The following is a 21,217-nucleotide window of genomic DNA, read 5'->3' as shown; positions in this document are numbered from 1 at the left end:
GTATCAGTAATTTCTTTCTCCAGAACTTGTTTGGGAGGAGTCATATAGTATTTTGACTGAGTGGCAACAGAAATAGGTGTTGTTCCACTCATATAAACATAAGAACCCAAAGATGTAGAATATTGTTGTTGTTCTACCAATTGGGTTTGTTCTGATGGAAAAGTTTCTTTTAGTATAGCCAGTGTCCCGTGAGTGCCTTTTAACAAGTGATTGATTTCAGCACGACGGGGACAATCCTTGGTATAGTGATCTTCCTCACAAATGAGGCAACGATATTTAGGCTTACGTTTAGATGCATCATCAGCGGATGAATTTGGAGGATCATGTTTCGAGGTATCAAATTTAGCTTTTCCTTTACCCTCCTTTTTACCTTTTGAGGTTTTGTCAGCATGGTAGACTAAACGACATTAACCTTAGAGGTTTTACCAGGATTTGGAGAGGGATTCAAAGGAGGATTGGATGCAGTAGTTGAAATGGATTTCTACTTCAAAGAATATTTACTGGAAGTTTGAGTCACTGACCCAATAATACCATTGACTCATGGTACCTCTAAGGTTTGAAAGATGCAGGATCTATAGACAGTCTCGAGGAATCAGGCAAGAGATCATATAACATTCCAGATTGGGAATATATGAAATCTAAATATTGGGCACGAGCAATGGCTTGATCTTTGGTCACACAACCACCCATAGCTACTATGTCCTTGGCAATTTTATTAATGAATGATTTGGTAAACCATGCAGTTAACATCTCAATAGGTATATCAAACTTGATAAGGTGATGTCGACGTCTCCACTCATGGATATGATCAAAGATGTGGGTAGCAATATTTTGTTTCAAAGACGTAGGAAGATGGGTACCAGTTTCATATCGAAAAAGTAGTTGGAAGTGAGTATGGAAGGCCATTTCCAAAGAGTTGAAGCATTGATAACCTCGAGGTAACTTGATATACCATTTTGCGGCAACAACCATCAAGGTTTGTTGGAAAAGACATAGACGAATAGAGTTGTCAACCCAAGAATTGGATGAACACCATAAATGGTAAGTCATAACATGGACCTGGGGGTCTTCTCCAGACTTTCCTTCAAATTTCAAACAATCTCCAAGAATCTTAGTGGGAACCGAAGGCCAATACGACAAATGGAGTATTCGATTGTTTGTGAGCCTTGACACATCCGGTAGTTCCAACATTTCTAGAAATGGAAATTGTTGATTGAAAGGCATGGGAGCCTTTGATAAGGCCAAAATTGTGGATTCCAACCTTGTTGGTATGGGTTTTCCCCCCAAAGTGACGGATTTTGACCATAAGGAGCTTGATATTGCCCCCACTGAGAGGTATTCTGACCATACAAAGGTGGTTTTTGACTAGGGTAAAGTTGATACTGACCCGTCATAAGCTGTTGAGAACCATAAGGTGGATAAACAACTTGTGAAGAGTATGGAGTATAAGGTCATTGTTGCGACTGTCGACCCTGGTGATTAAATTGTTGACCCTACTACTACAGGGGTTGACCTTGTTGTTGTAAGGGTTTGCCTTATTTGTACAAGGGTTGGTTTTTTCGTTGCAAGGGCTGGCCTTACTGCTTTAATGGTTGTTGATCAAGCCCTTGTTGCACATAAGGTTTTTTTTGTTGGAAAGTTCCTTGTGGAATTGTTTGAGTTACAGGATAGTACTAATAGGTTCTAGTTTGAAATTCACCAAATGTCCCAAATGAGGGATTTGAACCAGGCTACATTTGGGGTCCTTCCTGTTGAGTAAAAGGTAGATTTTGAGGTTGTTGTGAACCATACGGAAAGTATGGTTGCTGGTAGAGTATCAGGGCCGAAAGAGGCTGTTGATACGGGATTTGGCCTGATCCATATGGAATAGATGATCCACTAGGATAAGGTACACTATCAACATTTTGACTAACTCCAGTAGCATGATTTTGAGATCCACTCACATAAGTTCCACCCGAAATAGGAGGTACATATGGAGGAGGTGGTGGTTTCCCCCCATGTGGTGGGATAGGTGGTGGCACATATTGTCTACTTAATGGAGGACCTGAGGAACCTATAGGGACATTAACTATCCCAACCGTAACTATCTATTGTATAGGAATTGAAGAAACTGCAGTTGGTACAGGAATTTGAGAGGCCATGCTTGAAACAAATGGACCAGAAGTAGGCATGATGCCCGACGACCAAATAGGATTGTGATAAAGTGAAGACACACTTGGAGTACTTGAAACCAATTGATCCAAAGAGGTGTAACCAGGCGGAAACAAAGGTTCACTATTTTCAGGCAATGGTGGAGGTGGTACACTTCCCACATACAGAAATCCTTTAAGTGGAAAGTTATATTCATAATCATTGCCAACACCAGGAATGTGAGTGGTTGAGACTTCTCGAGGAGGACCTCGAGCAGAGGTTGGAAACTCACCTTCTGATTCCATGGGTGGAAATAGTTGGCGAGGGGGAATCCAAGATGATTATGGAGAAAGCTCCAAAGTCACACCAAGATTATCGTACGGACTACGATCGTTGAGGAGATATGAAAAATGGATCAAAAAGTGGAATCAGAGGGAATAATAAAAACCTTTGAGGACTCTTAGGAGTTTCTGGTTCAGATTCTTGAGATGATGAATCTCGAGGTGGAGGACGAGAAGCAAGGGGTTGAATACTCGAGATAATTGCAAGTTTGAGACCTTGGGCTTCAAGTGATTGTGAAATCTTAGGATGGACTCTGTGTGATGACTCTTCCGTGTCATATGATGAAGGGGATATGTAAGGTGAGCCCGGTGGTTCAGCCACATTGACCTTCTCGCAAAAAAAATAAGCGGTGGCTGATTTGAGCCTACAATTAAAATTTACTATGAATCAGGCAATGTGAGGCCAAGGATAACTGCATACGTAAGTCATGTTATCGTGGGCAGTTAAATTTTAGAACTTAAAACAAGAAATAAATCAAAAAGGGTGTACTAGGCAAAATGGTTTACCAAGAATTTATGAACCGTTATATACACCTAAGCTGAAACCAAGGACTTAACGTATGACGGTCGATCTCCCCGAATGTTGTGTTTGGTGTATCACGTCTACAAGGCGGCTAACTCGGTTACTTGTGGCTAAAGGATAACAACCTAGTGGGGTCTCCCAATATATACTCGATGGTACGAGGAGCACAAGTCCATGTTAGCGTTGTCTAATGCATAACCATTCGGTGAGAGAATTCCCATATACTTTCCATACTAGAGTGCCTCTGATATACCCAAGAGTACTGGAGAACCTCCAATATACTTCCATATTGGAATGGGATTTCATCCCCTGGATACAATGCAGGCAGTTAACAACAGCTGCTAGGTTTATAGATGTCGAAACACGTCTCTAACCTAGACCTCTAAATGTTTGTGTTAAGTTCCAAATGCTCCTTAGGTTAATTCAGTATATTTTAATGTTGTTCTTGAATTATGTTTCAATTTTTGGGCTCAAACGATGTCACCTTAATCCCAAAATGCAGCTATATGAGAAAAGGAAACTTTTCACTTCAATGAATGCTATACTAGCAAGGGAAGAGAGTTCAAACAATCAATGCAATAAATAAGAGAATGCATCAAAAAACATGCCTCCACTTTTCTTTCCCAAATGCGATATGCAAAAGCAAAACTTAAACTTCACTTTCACTATCCAACATGCACTTTCACTATCCAAAAATGACTTTTACTTCACTACAATGCACTTTATCTAAATGATGTTCTCTTTGATTTCAAATTCTCTAATGCAATTAAATTTTAATTAAAGCAAAAATGAAATTTTTGATTCAAAATGCTCCTAATGCAAATGATGCACCAATCAAAGAAACACCAAATCAAACCCAAAAGCACTCAATGAAAATGTCTTTCACTTTTTCTTTTCAATAGATAAACTAATGCACTTTTTTCAGTGTATAAACCAAGCAATGTAATCTATGCCTGATAAATAACAAAATTGGATATCAAATGCAAGATGACCTAATAAATTGAAAAAAAACTTTGCAAAAGACAAACTGAAACTAATGCAAACAAATGTTTTGAATGATTTTAACGAACAACCAGATCTAACCAATCAGCAAATCCCAGGATCAGGGACACTTACAAGTGGCAAGTGACAATCAAACGACCTACAAACCCTAAAATCAATTAAGTTTCACTCAAACACTTGAAAGTTAAAAAAGATAAGAATTTGCTAATGAAATCAGGTAATCAGACAAAACATCAGTAAATCCAATCACACGGGACAAAGAAAAAACCTTAGGGGCTCAAACACACTGGAGATTAATAGAGAAACCTTCTTTTTTTTGCCAATTTTTGAGATCGACATGGTTGTTATGGCCAAAAACGTGACATTTAGAGAAAAAAGTGTGTTCAGCAAGGAATAAGGCAAAAAATAAAAAATAAAAAATATTTCCACAAAATCTCCAGACTTAGCACTCTAAGGTATCAATGATTGTGCAAACCTATACAAACCCAAACTAACTGAGAACTCAATGGTTGGTCAAACTGATCAAGAGATTAAATGAGAAAAGAGGATGAAGAGGCTATAACTTCCCCAGATGATCCAGGTGGCTCGAGACACATTCAGAGGACAAAGAGGGCTTATAATGGCTCAAATTTCAAAGTGTTTAGATTTCTCTTGAACTAGGATAAGATCATAGTGCTCATTGCCCTCATTCCAATGGTGTGAAAAACACTCAAATTTGAGTTCGTATGAAGAAGATAGAGCCAGTCAAACTTTGGCCAAAGTGGGCATGTGGGTCCGGTTTAATGGTCCTACAAACTGACCAAGACACAACGCATGGAATCTGACCACCAGGCAAGTGAAATTGTGGCCTACTTAATTTGTCTAATAACCCTTATTATAGACAAATTTGAAAATAACCATATTTGTTATAAGAAAACAAAAAGAATTATAAAATAAGGGTGGCGGGTTGCCACCCTCGCCACCCCTATCAGATGTCATATCATAGTGTATTAAATATACATAACCACATGATATTATCTATTAAAGTCGAAACTAGTGGGAGTCGAACCCACCGTCGGCAGGTTCGCCGACCCTGCCCAACGCAGTGGTCTCACCAACCATCAAATGATAGCCATGCTCAATGCACGAGCCATATTTAAAATTAAATCAAAACTTAAAATTGTTTGCTATTTATAATCGTGCCACGTACAATTCAAAAGTTTTAACTAAGCGTCAATTTTGGAAGGGACAAGATTTGATCGCCTGACCCTTTGTTAACAAACGGCCACACTTAGCCATTGAGCCAACAACCCATTGTTTGTAAATCCACCCAACAATATTTATTTAAACCCATTGCAATTACCCAGTGGGGGAGGGAGACTTGAACGGAAGAGCGCCCAGCGCATTTGAGAAGCGCACTGTGGAACCACCAACCAACAGAATCGTGATTGTGTGGAATCGTGATTTACATTGCTAAGGTGGAACCATGATGGCACATTTTTTGAGACAAATTCTCAAAGAATATTTCATGATGTAGAGAGGAATCTAAAAAATTCCCTAGGAGGTAAAAATTCATTTTATGAGAATGTTATCAAGTTTATAGTCATTTTTCTCAGATTTTCACAGGGAGCATGATGGTTAAGTCAAATTCACCCTCTGAGAAGCAGAATTGCAAGTGCCCAACAAATTAGAATCTTTGAAGGATCTTGAGGAATCTTTAGATTCCCTTAGAGGCTGAAATTCGCCAGAGTCAGAATGTAGCCAACTTTACACTCAAAAGTCTCAGAATGTCACAAGGATCATAATGGTGATACCATATTTTCCTTTTGATCAACAGATCTACAGTCAACCCATGGAGCATAATATTTGGAGAATCAAGGGGAATCTAAAAGATTCTCAAAGGCCCAAAATTTGACAGTGTCAGAATTGGACGAGTTGATAATGGATTTTGCACTACTCGATGCCAGAAATTCAGTGGTGTGGTCAGCTTCAGCAGTTGATCCTTTCATTTTTCAACCATATTCAGAAGTGAAGGTACATGAAGTAGTCATGTTATGTTTCATTTCATTATTGCTAAGATGATGTATTTCTTGAGATCCTTATTTGATAATATGTCGAGGGATCGTTATTGCCACATTATGTGACATGTCATTAGCTTTTTCATGCTATGTATTGTTGTTGAGATCCCTATGTAACTATGTTGAGGAGATACTCGTTGCCACATTATGTGAGATTGTATTAATTTGTCATGCTGAAGGAAGCCCATTTTGAGTGAGGGTTCCTGTAGGGAGAACACCTCGTGGAGAGGCAAACCATGATTGTTGAAGGCATATGACCTTGTTATGACAAAGAATAGTCCATATACATCATCATCATTTCCAATATTATATGAAGCAGCCTCCACTATATTGACACCGGGCCTGGAGACATAACCCACACGGGGTAAACTCTGTTATTAAATGTATCATGTTCTTGATTTATTGATCGGTGTCATGTTTCCTCTTGTTTAAGCATGAACATGTAGTTTTTTAATGCTCTTTTAAATGCAATTATAACAACATCATAGAAGTAAAAGATCTTGGATAATTTCAGCAACTGAAGTATCCTAGATCACTAGCAGAGTCGCCATTTTGTTGTGAAGGTAAATCCCCTCTATGGATAGAGGCAGTCCCTCTAACCCAATGAGTGGGTCTAGCAACAAACTAAACAAACTAGCATACACTTTCCTAGCTTATGTTTAACAAATGTAGAGAGAGAGAGTGGTCGACCTCACTCTGATGCTAATCGCTCAGTGCTTTAAAGATGACTTTGATTCTTCCGCTCCCGGCCTTGCTCCTTACTTGTTTTTCATGTTCGAGTACCTGCAAGGAAGATCAAAGAGCTCTGCAAGATACAAGAGCATATATGGCATATATCAAATGTAAAATACTTAATAGATCAAAGAGTATTAAGCTAAAAGCATAAACATTTACACAATTATGGAGAGTGAACATCATATGTATATATTAATGAGATAAAAAGGGAAGCATACAACCTATGCCTTGATGTTGGAGACCTCCTTTTGGTGGGTTTCCAAGTCCAATCAAAGACTCCTCAAGCACTCCTTCTCCAAGTTAGAATGGGTAGCATGTAAGCATAATCTCAGCATAGGGGTGCAACAACTAATGACCAAACATTTGGGGATGGAAGGGAGTTGATTTATAGGAAGGGAGAGGGAGTTAGGGATCCACAAAAGAGGGAGGAAGGTCCACATCTCAAGGGGAAAGCCCATGATGATAAGATCAAGAGGTCCAAATGGGAGAGCTTGACCATATCAACAACAACCAATATCCATCTTGATGTTCTCGAAGGTTCTAGTGCATGAAGCTTCTCCTCTAGTTTGGGAAAATCTGCCAGAAGAGGTTCAATGCGGGTTTTCATATCAAGACCTGCACTGGCAGCGCTAGGGCAGAACAGTGAAACCTGTAGTCAGCACGGGTAGGCAGTGTAGCAAAATGCGTTGGCCCTAAAAATTAGGTTTTTAGTTAACCTTATTCAAAATTGATTCAAGGCAGTTTTCCTTTGATTCTTTAAGGAGGTTTTGGTCTATATATCATGATGGATATGTTGCACAGTTGTCAATGTTTTGGCACTTCAAGATATGGAATAGGAAGTGAACAAGAGGTGTGACAAAATACTGTGTAACAGCTGCACAGTAGCGGTCGAGGCCCCATCATCCATAAATCTTTGCCTTACCTCCATGAATACTTTTTTTCTTTCTGAATATCAAATTTAGGAGCTTTTAAATTAGTTTTTCTTACCCATGTAGGTTCATATTCTTTTTTCCCATCAGCTTTATCATCTCCAGTCACATCTCCACTTCTTGTTAGAATACAGATGCGTGATTCATACTCCCTTGGCTTATCAATCATCATTTGAATATTCTATGCAGGTTGTTGGTTCCTTTTCTCCTACATCTTCGTGATAAGGACGGGACATTCTTCTATCACGTGATCAAAATACTTACAGTAGCTGGAGGTTGTCATAGGGTTCTGACAATCTCTTGTGAAGTGTCATGCTTGTCCACATTTATAATAGATAATATGGTCACGTTCTCGACCAAATCCTCCTCCTCCTCCTCTTCCTTGGAACCCTCCTCGGCCAGCATGCTGGCCTGGCTCCTCATGTGTATGTCCTTCAGCTTGAAATCTATAAGCATCAGCATTATGCTCCATCATTAAGTCATAACTTCAGCAATTTTTCTCATCATGGCCTACTGATCTACAAAAGTTGTAAAACAGTTGTTTTGGGGTCTGCACATACTTCTGTAATAAGTAGCAATCTTCAGAGCGATGTTGGCCTCTCATTCTACAAATATCACCACAAACTTGATCCTAGATTTATTGTATTAAGTGATCCACTTGCTAAATAATCTCTGAACACCAGGTACTGATCCTTATAATGGCCCTATGCTTTGTATTTTTACACCATACTTCTAATTTGGTTTCTTTACCTTTCTTGAGATCTTGCAATTCTAAGGTCAAATTTGCTAGTTGGATTTGAATTTGTTGTACTCCTGCATGAGTATCTCCGATCGGTGAAGCTTCCAGCTTCATCGTGAGGCTATAAACCACTCTTTATGTTGTTATGGGGGTATGTTAAAGCTTACCTGTCCCATTAACACCTTGAATCATTGATCCAACTCCCACATGAACTCAGTAGTTGACTGTTTGGTTTCCATTTCTCCATGATGCATTATGATTCTAACTTTAGTTCTTGAATTATGATACCAACGTTCTCTTAATATCATCCAACGAAGTAGCCGAATTAGTCATAGAGTACTTCATGTACCATGTTAGTGCTCTTTCTCGCAGCGTCATGATGAGTGTTGGGCTAATTTATTAACACAAGTATACATTATCAATCTAGGTTTGCAAAACTTGGAGGCATGTCCACAATGTATGGATATCAGATGTAGCCAAGCTTAGAAGATAAAATATGTAGAATTAAGGAAGTGCATATTACAAATATAAATCTATTTAAACAATTTCTAATTCACTTTTGCAATGTATGAGAGATGAAGTGGCTCTTAACTTGAGAGGTCCATTTGTGTCCTTCTCTACAATATCGCTTGATGAATAGAAATCAGAGATCATTAATTAACAACAACTTAAGATGCATAAATAAAAAATGAAGGAGACTCCTAACTTGAGAGATCTTTGGTATTCCTCATCATAATTCACTCATCATTATGTTATTGTTAGAAAACTGAAATTGCGTAAAACTGCTTGAACACAATAAGGATGAATTCTAGTTTTGATCCATTAATTCAATAGAAGGAGGATTCAACTTGAACACTTTGTTGTCCCTTCTTATCAAAATGATAAAAAAACTAAGATTCATCAGAAACATAAATCATTACACATCAACTCAAGTAATAAAATTTGAAGCAAAGCAAGTAAACAAATCTGAAGCAACTAGTTCATGAAAATGAAGCTAGTTTAACAATGAAGTGTACTTAGCTTGGAGTGGGGGGCTTCCACCCTTGACTTGCACACTTGAGGATGTTATCAACTACTGCAACTTCAGTCACTCATCCACACCAATGAATAGCAAAAATGAAAGTAGAACAAGTTCTTCAAATTAACTTCAAATATTCAAATGTCTCAACATAAAATTATACAAAAACTACATGCCATAAACCTTCAAAGTTTTGGCTTTAAATAGAAGATCATGAAACAAACTGGTCTAAAACCTCTCTAACAAATATATCTACTAATATCCATCTATCCAAGTCGAATCCATCCAATATATCACTAAAAGTATGGACAATCCCATTAAGTCATAAAACTACCCTATTTCCTAGGGATTTTCTGGATGACTGATCCTGTTTGACCAGCTTTGACCGGGCTTGATTTAGCTTGTTTTGACCCAAACCAATTGGAATTAGTTTAGTCCTAGTTCCCAAGATTTCCATACATGTATCCAACTTGAGCCCAACTATCTTGCAAATATGACATCCATATAACTATTACGGGAATTTCTGATTCTGTCCAAAAATTGCACTTGAAATTCAATTTTCATAAAAACTTCTAGAAATTGCAAAATTAAAATTAAATACCTGAATATGCATAAAATACATCAAAATGAGGTGGATGTGATGGAAAATGGATGGATAATATAAGGGTTAATTAAGTTTCCTTAAGCAAAAATGGACCAAAAATGGGGGCCAACAACGAGTTGTGCCTTCTTTACATCTTCGTCAGTGATCTGTCTTTCTTTCCATACTGCATCAACTACAAACCAGAATTGGTCAGGATCCTCTGATCCAAGTCCTTTAAATATAGGTAGCTTAATGTCATCGGCCATTTTTCTTCTTAGGGGGCTAGGTGGAGGGGGAGGGGGAGGTGGTGTAGGGGAATTATGGGGAGGGGGATGGGGGGTAAGGATAGTAGATGGACAAGGAATCCCAAAGACACCCTGATTTTTCTTAACTCCTAACTTCGATGCACCTTCAGGATGGGAGGGGGAATGCCTCAAGGTTGTGGGATTACTTCCTTCTTCTTCACTCTCAGATCCACCTAACAAGGGGCTATAGTCAGTCTCAATAAAGTTCTTCGGTTCGCGATCTACTCTATATCATTTTCCACTTCGCGTAGACCCTGGTCTTGGTTCAAACTTATTCCCTCTTCACCCAAACATTAATCTGACTGCATTCATAAGATCCCCTTTTCACACAACATCATCTTAATCCATAGATTAAAAGATCTTAAGAGATTACCTCACGGTCCTTCGAAAAATCTTCATTCAGCTTCGCTATAGGACACGATCGAATCTACCATGAACTCAGTGATAAATCCTCCCAAAATGCTATCGATCCAGAAATCAATAGCTCTTGAGATCCTATTATTGATGTTCTTGAGTCGCTGTATCAATTCAGGATTCCACTCCTTAGGTTCATCTCCTTTAAAACAAGTCTTATGCTTGATCAACTTTGATACCCACTCGTACAGTTCAATGTGGAATGAACCAAAGAAGATTTCGTATTGATCTTCAAATATATACTTCTAAAACTAGCTTTCAGTCAATAGTCGAGGGTTTATATTCTATTTTTCTACAAATTCCCTTTTTTTTGTTCGACCCACTCTTGGATTTTTTCTTTGATAGATGCCAAAACATATCCCTCAAATAGATCCTGGTCTAGGTAACAGAATGATTTTTTGTCTTAAGGGGCTTGGACCCAAGTTGAAAGTGTACTGTGCACCAACAAAACCCTCAACCACTGGCCCTTTTGACAATGACCTACAAGTAGATCGCAGTCTCACCCAAAGCAGTTATGGGAGGTTGTAGAACTAGGTTTCTGTAGCTAGAGGAATATGCGCATTGTGGCATCCATGATTTTACTTATGTTTTATATCTATCTACAACTTTGCATACATGAATAACTTTGCGTTGATGATTTACTTCACAGATTTTCACTTATCACATAAACATATCAGAGAATAGTATAACATGTATTCTTTCACATAATTCAGTAAAAGCATCAATAACAGTATGTATAAACACAGATAATGAACATAGATACACAAGACTTGGCCAAATCCTCTTCTTATTTATCAAGATGGATCTTTCAATACATACACTTCTTCGACCTATACACTCAGTTGCAGGTGGTCCACACACCAGCTGCAAACTCTTCCAAGCCTCCGCACACTCAGCTGTGGAGCCTTCCCTTAAGGCCCAAAATACAAACTAAAGATAGAAAAAATGACTAATTCATCAACATCAAATCTCACTTCTCCTTTCCTCTTCGACCTACGCACCCAGCTACAAGTGGTTTGCGCACTCAGCTGTAGACTCTTGCAAGCCTTCACACACTCAGCTGCAGACTCTTCCAGGCCCTCGCGCACTCAGCTGTGGAGCCTTCCCTTAGGGCCCAAAATACAAACTAAAGACAGAAAATATGACTAATTCATCAACATCATATATGACTTCTCATTTTCTTGAAAAAGTATTACATCTCCTTATATAGACTCCATTATTACAAACTATGGTCCACATGCTATGGATCCCAAAAAACAATGAACTAACACCCGATGCCCATTACAAAATAAGGGGCTTTGACCCACCCCAAAGCCCCTAGACATTGCACGATGAATAGAACTTCGTAGGCTTCACGTGCTCCTCTCCTCAAAATGTGGAGTCTTTTACCAAAACTAGACCAAGTTGGGCTACGTCCAACAGGCTACCGCCCCTTGCTACGCCTAAAACAACATAAAAACATGTAGGACTAATGATGCAAAGAATATAACATATACCCAATACCTCCATTCCAAGGGAAGCCATGAATAATGGAAGGTATGATCAAGGGAAGATAAGAATTAAGCTAGAAGAAATCATAAGGATAAGTACGCAGGGTGGACGTAAAGCATAAACAAGAAGTTAATAATTCCCCTACCCTCTACCCTAAAGGAAAGTGAAGTGAAGTGCGATGTAGATGGGAATGAAATTTTTAGGATGAATGTAAGTTGAAGGGAAGATGGTGAGTGGAGGAAGGAAATGTTAGGTTGGGTGGATTCAAAGTGTGAAAAGAAAATTATAAGATACTTATCTCGTCCACCCTAGGGACAACAAATTGTGGCATTGGAAAGTGAATGTTGATGCAAATGTAAAGGATAACAGGTGAAGTGAAGGGTTCCTTTGGTCTCTACCCAAACAAGGGTGAAGATAGAGAGAAGGGAATGTGGGAGATAGAAAGGGAGGAATGCAGAAATGGAAATCAATGTGGAGAAGGGAAGGAAAGAAGGAAAGTGGGTTAGGATCCCCTACTTTCTGTCTTGGAAGGAATGGTCTTGAGCCCAAATATTCAAGGGTGAAGGATTTGCTCTCTACGACACCAATTAAAGTCCACAAGGACTTGGGGTAGATGATATGCTCTATGTGGCCCTAACCCAAGCCCATAAAATGGCTTTATGTCATGAAATGGGGGTAAAGGATGGATAGTCCATCAACTAAACATCTTGTCATATAAATTCATATTGAGAATCATTTGTAGAGAAATTGTACAAAGTGCATAAGCAAGTGAAATGGAGGTTACAATGGAGAAGCCAATAAGAGAAGTGGAGAGTTGATAGAAAAAGGAAAGTAAAGAAGTTTGAGAAAGAAGAACTTCTGCTAACTCACATAAGAAAATAAAGGTTTCCATAGGGCACATATAACAAACTATGAATGAAAAAAAGGACCTTACAAGATCTCGAAGAAGATTTTTTATAATGCTTATATGCTTGAGTTGATTAAGGGTTTAGATTTCTCACCAACTTTCATTGTGGTTGATTTTCAACAATGCTATGGGGGAAATGTGGATGGGGATGAGCACATTGTTGATTAGAAAGAAAAGATTCAATAATGAGAGAGGGATTAGATCACAAAGATTCTTAGAAGGGAGGATTACAAGTAGAATTAAGACTTATAAGACAAAGGAGTAATTGGTTCATTAAGGAGGCAAGTGTTTTGAAGAAGGCACTTTAATCTCAGATGTAGATTTGGACCAAGTCACATTGTTAAGGTCCTATAATTTATAGGATCTCAAGGTATTGAGTGTTGTATCTCAGGAATCTTATATTGTAAATACTTGTCAATCTGCCAGTGATTTTCAAATAAAATTAAAAATAGAATAAAAAATGAAAAGATGATATAAATAAGAAAAAAGAAGAAAAATAAAAATATTTTTTATAGAGGAATGCCCTGTTATAGAGTTTTGTGAACCCAACATTTCGGACTACCAAGTGAGTCCATCATCAGGGGTGCGTCAATAGATATTTTCCAGATCTTAATGATGTATCCAAGAGCTAGATTTAGGTTAAATATATAGGATATTAAAGAAAAGATGTAAGAAAATAGGTCAATGATTATTTTACTAGTTTTTCTTTTAATTGATTAATTAATTAATTTTTTTCCGAAGAAAAACTAACTTTTTATTAAGGAAATAAAAAGTTACAAGGCATATGCATTGAGCATTTCAGATATTTCTGTTTGACTGCTTGCAATTAGATAAGAAACCAAAGCTTTCTGCCAATTCTATCTGGGTGACCTCAAAAGAAACAGCTGAGTACCTTTTAAAAGATAAACTCTGAATGCTTGCTTCACTGATCTTCAACTCTGCCAGCACATCGGCATCATGCTTGCTCCTGTTGACCTTCTTTGAATTGTTTATCCCACTAGAAGAAAAACGCTCTAATGGCATTGATCAGCAATCCCAAACCCACCTTTGCGGCTGCATATCGTTAGATTGGACTTATGCAGGCAAAACGGTTTATTTTTGGAATTCTGATAAGTGACACTGATCAGCATTTTATTGTGAGAGCATCCAATTAAAAAGAACCATAAAAACAGCGTATGATGGCTCCTCGGAAGGAGGAAAAAATCCCCAAAACGCAGCTGTAAGAACAAAGAGCCCATAAAAAATCCAATGGCGAGGAAATAGAAGTATTTGAGAAGAAACATTGATACCGATATAGCGCCTGAAGAGCTTTAGCAGGAGAAAAGGCGGAAAAGAGAAAAACCTTCAGTGCTGAAGAGCGAAAGGGGGCTGATCGGCTGAAAGGATCTGTCCCTGCCGATCTTCGACAATTTTCCAGGTTCCCATATCCTGCTGCAATCCTTCCTTGGAGAGCAGGTCCGCAGAGGCGTTGCTATCCCTGTAAATGTGACTAATGGAGAGGCTGTGAAATGATGATTTTAGCCTCTACAGCTCTTCCAACAGAAGCTTCAGAATTTGATTTTTACAGGAGCTTTTCCCATTAACCCAATTTATGACGTTTAGGGAGTCTCCGAAAATCTGTATGGAGAGGATGTTTCTCTGTAGAAGCCAGCAGAGGAGAAATCTCAGAGCTGACAGCTCAGCGAAGTTATTAGATCCTGACCCTAGGCCTACAGAGGCTTTTAAAGAATGATTTGCATTTATGTGGATGACCATTCCCGCTCCTGCCCTGTTTTTTTGAGATGCTCCGTCAAAAAAAGCCCAGGGGATACCTTCTTTAATGATTATAGGCTTGTGATGGTTTTGCTGAATATTAGTTTCAGGAACAGGGATGGACGAGTAGATGGAGGCACAGTGGATGGCAGTAACATTTGCCGGAGTTTCCTTCTCTTGAAAAAGACTTCTGTTTCTAGCTATCCAGACCCCCCAACAGAATATGAGAGGAAGATTTCTCATGTTCCCATCAGGGTATTTTTTCCACCAGCTGCCCCAAACATCTTCCAAGGATCCGTTCCCCCATTCTGCTTGAATGATTAGCAATTTCCTTATTTCTCCCCAAATCTTTTTTGATTCAGTGCAGTGGATAAAGAGGTGGTTAATAGATTCCTCATCAGACTTGCACAAAGGACATCTCCCTGGACCGAACATATACCTTGACTGAAGAATATCCCAGGTTGGGATTTTCCGTTTTAACAGACACCAGAAGAAAAGTCTAGCCTTGGCTGGACACTTTAGCTTCCAAATGTGCTTCGACCACCATTCAGGGTCGCCCCATCCTTTCCTTGACATAATAAAATTATATCCACACTTTGGAGAGTATTCTCCAGATTCTCCATGAGCCCATATCAGCGCATCCGGACCATCTTTTATTCTGACATTGGTACGTTTGAGTTCTTGGATGTAGGAGTTCCATTCGTTCCTCCATCTAATGTTTATTCCTAAATCTTCCCCATCTTTCCAAGCCTGACCCCACATAGTAGATTGGCCTTCATTCTCAACCTAGTTTAGAGTAGAGATGCCCATATTTCCTAGATGTCTGATAAGTCCTGGGGATAGTGCAAATTTTTCGTTGCAACCTACCCAGGGATCCAATCCTATCTTCAGGTTCTTGCCATTCCCTATCTTCCACGCCAGGCCTTGTTCAATCACCTTGAACACCTCCACCAATGCTTTCCAAATAACTGAGACATTCTTCTTATTCTTCACGGGGCTCCTTATCCAATCTTCCAAGGGAGCTGGTTCTATATACTTCCTTTTCACCACTTTAGTCCATAAATTTTCCATCGATATTAATCGCCACCCTGATATTGCTGCCAAGGAGATACTAAAATCAGGAAGCCTCTTTATTCCCCAACCTCCCCATTCCTTAGGTCTTTCCAGTTTGTCCCAGGCCACCCAAGGAAGAACCGAGTTCTCCTTTGAGCCATCCCACAAGAATCTGCAACATATTCTTCTGATTTTCTCCAAGACTCCTTTAGGTACCCAGGTTAATGCTGCCCAGTAGACTGGGATGGCCAGAAGCACAGATTTAATAAGGGTCATTCTTCCAGCTCTAGAGAGCCACTTGAAACTCCAGTGAGATATTCTGGATTCAATCTTGGCAGTCAGCCAGTTCCAGTCCTCTTTTTTATATGCACCTGGTTTTAGCCAAAACCCCAAGTATTTGAAAGAGGAGTCCATAGATCTAGATTGAAAAGGAAACAAAGCTTGCAGATGAATCCTCTCCTGTCTATCCATTCCTGCCACTGACATCTGAGATTTCCCAGGATTTATCTGCATTCCAGTTGCTTTCAAAAACAAATCTAGAATGGATTTTAATTCCTTAAGTTCGTTAGGAGCTCCGCTTGAGAAAATCAAAATATCATCGACAAAAAGAAGGTGAGAGATGAATAGATTGGTTGCTACCTCTATACCTCTTACCTTCCCCTCCCTTCTAGCTTTATGGATCAGCCTGCTTAAGCCTTCTGCCACCAAGAGAAAAAGCAACGGAGACAAAGGACATCCTTGCCTTAAGCCTATCTGACCTCTGAAGAAAGGTGATGCTGATCCGTTGATTAAAACTGCATAACTGACATTTGAGATGCACCCCATGATCCATCGGATAAAGTCATGTTTGAACCCCAGGTGAGTTAGAAGCAGCCTAATATAAATCCAGTTTATTCGGTCGTATGCTTTGGATAAATCAATTTTTATTACTACACCCTTCATATTCTTTTGTCTGACACTATGTAAGACTTCTTGGGCTACTCCGATGGCCTCATGTATTTGTCTTCCATATAGAAACCCGAACTGCTCCATAGAGATGTGGTTCGCCAGAATGGGCTTGATTCTATTTGCTATCACCTTTGCTATGATCTTGTATAAGCAGTTGCATAATGAAATCGGCCTAAATTCTTCAAAAGTCTCGGGAGCTTCTTTCTTTGGGATGAGGGCTAGGAAAGTAGCATTGAAAGGACTGTAGACTTCTCCTTTCTTCCTAGATTCTTCAACAACGTCAGTAATTTCTGCACCAATCAAATCAAAAAAATGAAGGAAAAGCTCTATGGTCCATCCGTCTGGCCCAGGGCTTTTTTCCTTTGCCATAGATTTCATTACTGACTCTACTTCCTCCTTTGAAACCGGACTTGACATCTCCTCTGCTTCTTCCTCCTCAACAAAACTTGGGAAACATTGGGTTGTCTTTATTACCTCAGCAATGGTAGCCTCACCCGGATCTGCAAATAACCTCTGAAAGTGTCTCTGTCCAAGACCTGATAATGAGTTGAAAGACCGAATTTCCTCCCCCTCTTCGTTTTTAAGGCTCCATATGGTGTTTGCAGATTTCCTCCCTTTTGCATAGTTGTGGAAGAAGCTAGTGTTCTCATCTCCAGCTTTTAACCAAATCGCCCTGCTCTTAAGCCTCCATTCTTCTTCCTTTGCCAATAGGATTTGATTCTGAAGTTTTTCCAGGTATAGGATCCTTTCCTTTGAAGCCTGGGTAGCATATCCATCCGCCTCTATGCTTTCTAGGTTTTTCAGTTCTTCACTTATCTTGAGCTGCTCCTCATTCTGCTTTGCCTTTCTCTCTTTTGCCCAGAGGATTGTCGCTTTTTTCAGTCTCTTGAGATTTTCCATAAACAGGAAACTTTTATCCTCTCTTGAATTATTATCCGGGTGTATCCATGTTCCTTTGAAGAGATTGATAAAAGAAGGTTCTTGCAACCACGTAGAGTTGAATTTAAAAGGCGCCGGAGGCTTTGGAGGGGGGAAGGAGAGTTCTAGAGAAACAGGAAAATGATCAGAAGACCCCTTTTCTTCAACCCATTGCCTGAAAATAGGAACCTTTGTGGCTAATTCTTCAGAGAGGAGAAACCTGTCCAATCTTTTCGCCACTCTAGCCTCCCCAGCTCTCCGATTCCTCCATGTCGGTTTTAGTTTTATCGGATTGACATCTATGAGGTTGCTGTCCGTTAGAAGATTTAGGAAGAAGTCTGTCAACGGATCTTCCCTGGCCGACGGTCCCCAAGCCTCTACTCTCCCAACAGAAAAATTTAAGTCTCCTCCCAATACCAAATATTTTGTCTTCAACAGAGATTTGGACATCAAGTCATTCCAAAAAAACTCCCTTCCTTGACAGGGCCCGTATACATTGATTATAGAAATTGGCAAAGCAAAGTCAGGGAAATGGACTTCCATGCCCATCACTTGTTTCATACCCCACTGATTAATCACCTTTACTCTCCCTTCCTTATAGCCTATAGCCAAGCCCCCTGAATGACCCACTGAATCTACTGCTGTGAATTTCCAGCCAGGAAGGAGGCCATTTAGCAACAGTTCTACTTCAGCTTCGTTCCCTAAAGTCTCCTGCAAAAAAAGAATCTCTGAATTTGAACTATGAATCAAATCTCTGAGAGCCAGTCTTTTAGGTTTGCTGGCCAGACCCTTGCAATTCCATGATGTCATTATCATTTTATACCGGTTTCAGGGGTCTACACCGCTCTAAGAACCCCGGTGATGGACTGTTGTTTCCCATCAGCTACATCGAATTTTGCTTTCATTTTGGCCTTGGCTAGATTAGACTTTCTTCCTCTTTTATTTTTGGAATGGCCATGAGAGGAGAGCTGACCTATACCACCTACAGAATCTGAAATAACAGGCTTACAATCAAGGGATCTAAGATTGTAAGGACATGGATTTTGGAGAAGAGGGGAGGCAGGATGAGACAAGGCAGCTTCACAAGGCGGATCTAGGGAAGGCAAGGCAGCTGAAGAAGATTCTATGCCTGTTTCCACCGTTGCTACAGCAATATTTTCGCTTAGACCTTTTTTGAGGATGGAAGATAAAGAGGGAGAATTATCAAGCTGTCTATCAACGATTGGATCTGAGAGAAAGATGGGAGAGGGGGGAGAGTCTACGCACTTATCCATTTCTTTATCATTGACAGATGTGTTTTGAGCAGCTGCCGGCTCCCCAGAGATCCCCTCTTTAGCTTTAACAGGGTCCTTCTCCACTTCCTTGTTCATATCACTGTACTGAGGTACTTCCTGAGCTTGCCCTTCCTGAATAATCTCTGTCTCCAATCCTTCGACATTCTGGTCCCCGAACCCCTCCTTCTCCTGATTGAAATGAGAATGGCTGATGTCCTTATCCCATTGAGGTGATGTCCTCCGAAAACGCCTTCTTCTCCTACTCAAAGGAAATTCCATGACCAAATGACCGATTACATGGCATCTATGGCACCGAAACGGCAAGGATTCGTAATCCAGTATCTGCTCGAAGACGTAGTCTTTGTATTGAAGGTTTATCTTTTCTGCAAGGCCTCTGCTGGGATTGAGACTCACTAAGATCCGAGCCATAGCCTTGTTCCTGGATTCGATGAAGGACATATCAGCTTCCAGATAGGAGCCCAACCTATCCCCTATTGCTTTGAAAACTGATTCAACCCATAGAAATGAAGGCAGCCCTGGGACTCTTACCCAGACGGGGAAGACATCCGTTTTCTCGTGGATAGCATCGAACAGGGGATTCCATTTCTTCAGTAACACTGGAATGTTTCCTATGGCCCAATTCCTTTCTAAGACCCAGTCTGCTGCCTCTTTGTTTTCAAAACGGAACATGAACCATCCCTTTGCAAGGTTTGAGGCTTCAAAACCTTTGATTTGGTCAGACAGAAAGTTCAGTTCTCCCCAGGCTTGGATAAAACATGTGGTGAATTTCTTCCCTCTCGCCCTGCCAACCAGGGTACAATCTGCCACCTCCAAGGATTCCTCAATCGACACATCCATGCCCAAAACCAAGTTCCCTTCTATTTTCTGTGACCCGATTGGCCTCTGATTTTTCCTCTTTTCCCCTTTTTTCTTATTCCCTGTGACTACTTCCGTTGGCTCCTTGTTTGTAGCGATTCTAGCTGGATCTTCCTGGTCCTGAATCGGAGGGGTTTCGAGCTCCGGGCATGAAAAACTTGTGAAAGCAGGGAGGGGATCGTCTAGCGACTGTTTACGAGCCTGTGCACCTATGATTCCTTCTGCTCCTACCACTTGAAAAGCAGGAGGGACTTTAAGACCTTCCGCCGACTGATCACCTGTTTTTTGAGAGCTGGCCTGATCTTTAATAGCAGAAACCCTGTGATTCGCTGGAGACCTTCCTGATCCCTTTGCGCTTTCTTGTCCAGAGTTAAGCCCTCCTGGGTTAGAAAAACCGGCCATGTGGGGCTTGCCTTTGTTACTGTGGCCCTGGGGTAGTTTTGCATGCCGCACACCCTCATCAAGTCTGCCTGTACGCTGTGAGAAGGGCGATTCCTGATGCTTGGAGGCATTCCCTTCCCGATCTTTGAGAAACTGGAGTGGAGGAAGTTTGATTTCAGTCGATTTCTGCACGCGAGTTTCAGATCTTGAGGACTCATAACCTCCAAAATATCGTTCTATATTCCTTGCAGAAATGTCCTTCCCCCAAACCGATAATATATCTTCCATTTCCGGTTCAATATCCACCAGTTCGTTTGGATTATCCATGATTGTTTTGCCCGCGCAGGGTGAGGCGCCGAAAGCAGGTCTGATACCTGTACTGAAATCGACCCTGTCTTTTACTGATTCAAGAGGGTATAGAAGAACTGGATCACAGCGAATGATCCCCCAGCTGCCGGCTTCAAAACCTTGTGGCCTCCGGCTACCAATCCTTCTGTCTGCAGAATGTGATCGCCTACAGGAACCCTAACCCGCGCCTGATCCTGGTTCCGACCTGAGTCGCTGCTCCCAAAACTTCGCCATCGCCCCCAATTAATTAATTTAATTATTATTTATTTTTTTATTTTTTTTAATTAGCTAATTAATAGGTTTAAAGGATAAATTAATTTATTTATTTATTAATAGGTTAAAGGTATAACTTAATTAGTTGTATTATTTATAGAATTACTATTACGTTTATTAATTTTTTTATTTTTTATTTTTTATTTTTTAATTATTAAATAGTTGGTTTAATTGATTTATTAATTAATTTATTAATTTATTAAATTAATTAATTGATTAA

This window comes from Pinus tabuliformis, chromosome 6 (assembly GCF_031772625.1).
Source record: "Pinus tabuliformis cultivar Carrire ecotype Pingquan chromosome 6, CPIR1, whole genome shotgun sequence".
In the NCBI taxonomy this organism is placed as follows: domain Eukaryota; kingdom Viridiplantae; phylum Streptophyta; class Pinopsida; order Pinales; family Pinaceae; genus Pinus; species Pinus tabuliformis.
This window is presented reverse-complemented; position numbering follows the sequence as displayed.